The following is a 2,293-nucleotide window of genomic DNA, read 5'->3' on the forward strand; positions in this document are numbered from 1 at the left end:
GCTAATACGTGGTAGTGGTTTTCGTCTTTTACATTTTTATACCGTTTGTCTATTTTCTTGTATCATAAATTATTACATATTCATTATTGTTTTGATTTGCTACTTCTCTTTTTCAAAGTCTTGAAATAATACAAATATTTGCATTAAATTCAAACGTCAATTTGGGGTATAACTCTTCGACCTATAATTGTTGAAATTTTCATATGGTTCTGTTCGGTTTTGAGATATCTTGGTATGCTTGAATCTTATCTTGACGAGCGATTGAGCTTTGAGTTCTGTTGAAGAACATTATGAACCCTAAAAACCCTAGATCTGAATGTACAAAATTGGTGCTTCATTTCATAACCATTCTTATTGATTTTGGCGCAACAGTGTCACAAATGTTGTATGCCAATCGTAATTGCATAAAATCCCCTTGATTTGAAATCGACAATCGATTAAAGTTGGTCAAAAGCACATGCCATATTTTCCATTCGAACGTCTCACTGATTCGCATAGCTCACAAGTCACAACTACAATTCCAGCTTTGTTGACCATCGCAACACATAATATGATCGAACATAATTAAAAAGTCATTACAACATAATTAAAAAGTCATTACAATTCCAACTTAGTAACCACTATTATTTCTCACTAACATTTCTAAGTAACACCAAGTAGTTAGTGACCACTATTTTGGTTACTAATCATTTCAAATTTGTGGCTACTTTGCTTTTTTGTCACTAAAACTTTTAACTTGATGATCATCATCTTTTGGTCACCAAATTGTTCAACTCAATGACCACTATTTTGGTAACTAGACGTATGAATTTAAAACATCAATGACGAAAAATATGGTCGTCACAAATTTAGTCACTAAAAGAGATTGATATGATAAATCTTTTTTTTTTGCATGAGAATTAGTGACCACTTAGTGACCAAATTTATTTTTTGTTACTAAAGTTTATATTAGGGACCACAAATTAGTGACAATTTTTCTCATTGTTACTAACGTTACAGTTAGTGACCAAAATATAAGTAGGTCAATAAATTTTGGTCACTAACGAAGTTTTTTCTTGTACTGCCAATTATTAACAAATTGTGTTATGCTTATCGTTTGGTTTTTTTTTTTTTTGTTGTTTAGGTGTCATTGATGACGACTATGGTTCGAAAAAACTTGGTCACTGAGTTTAACTGTTTGCTATAAGAAGGAAATTCTTATATTTTGCAAAATTTCAAAGGTTGTCGAGAATAATAGATGCTTTCGTTGCTTCAACTACTTCTGTTTAGTTGTTTGAATTAGTGTTAGTGTAATCCATGTCAACCTTTGGGCTCTCTCCCATTTGGAGACTAACATACGTTTGGTCTGTAGTTATCGTGCCATTTAGGTGTATATTTGTTCATACTTAACAAAACTGTCAGAGCCACCTCTTTTTTTTATTTGTGTGTGTATTAAAATTCCCCTAATTAAATTTTAGTAATTTTTACAAATGATATGAATGCATTTATTGATAATTATGTTTACCAACTAAGATGTATTTATATGAATAAACTACATATTACTATACAAATTACTTATGCTATCTTGTAAGGTACGGTTTTCATATTAATTACAAACATCATAAATGTATGTTACTAGTGGCAATGAGCATGAGAGGACATGTTAGCAACTTAAACCCTAATTGTATGACTCTTAATTTTAACCGTTTTATAACAATGAAAAATGTGCATGTGATTATAAATCATTAAACTATTGATAGTTATTTTTTAATAAGAATTATAGGCCTGCAGCTTTGTGTGAAATGGAAAAAGTTGGTTGGGCTTTATTTTTAAATTTTTCATGAAAAAAAAAATTGTTTTTGGTGGTGTTTGAGAATGGTTTGGTGCCTGATATTTTAAAAAGAAGGAAGGGAGAAGGGTGAAGAAAAGGCCAAATAAGAAGTCTTAAAAAAGTACAAAAAGGGTACAAGAAGGTACAAAGTACACTTACAAGATGACATCATTATTTGTACCCTCCTAACCCAACTTTTCAATCATGGGTCTTGTATGTCATATTTTTTTGGGGGTGGCTAATGGCACCCTTATCATGTGCTAATGCCACCCCTAAATAGCTTTTCATCATTTATGTTTTATGATTTTTTGTGTTTTTTTGTTTTTTTGTAATTATTACTTTTTATTTTATTATTAATTAAAGAAAATTTTATTTTATTATTAATTAAAGAAAATTTTAATTAATATATATTATTTATTTTATTTTTTGTTTTATTTATTTATTTATATTATATTTTAATTAATATAAATTATTAATAAATAT

The sequence above is a fragment of the Cynara cardunculus genome (genome assembly GCF_001531365.2).
Source record: "Cynara cardunculus var. scolymus isolate 2C chromosome LG 12, CcrdV1, whole genome shotgun sequence".
Taxonomy (NCBI): Eukaryota; Viridiplantae; Streptophyta; class Magnoliopsida; order Asterales; family Asteraceae; genus Cynara; species Cynara cardunculus.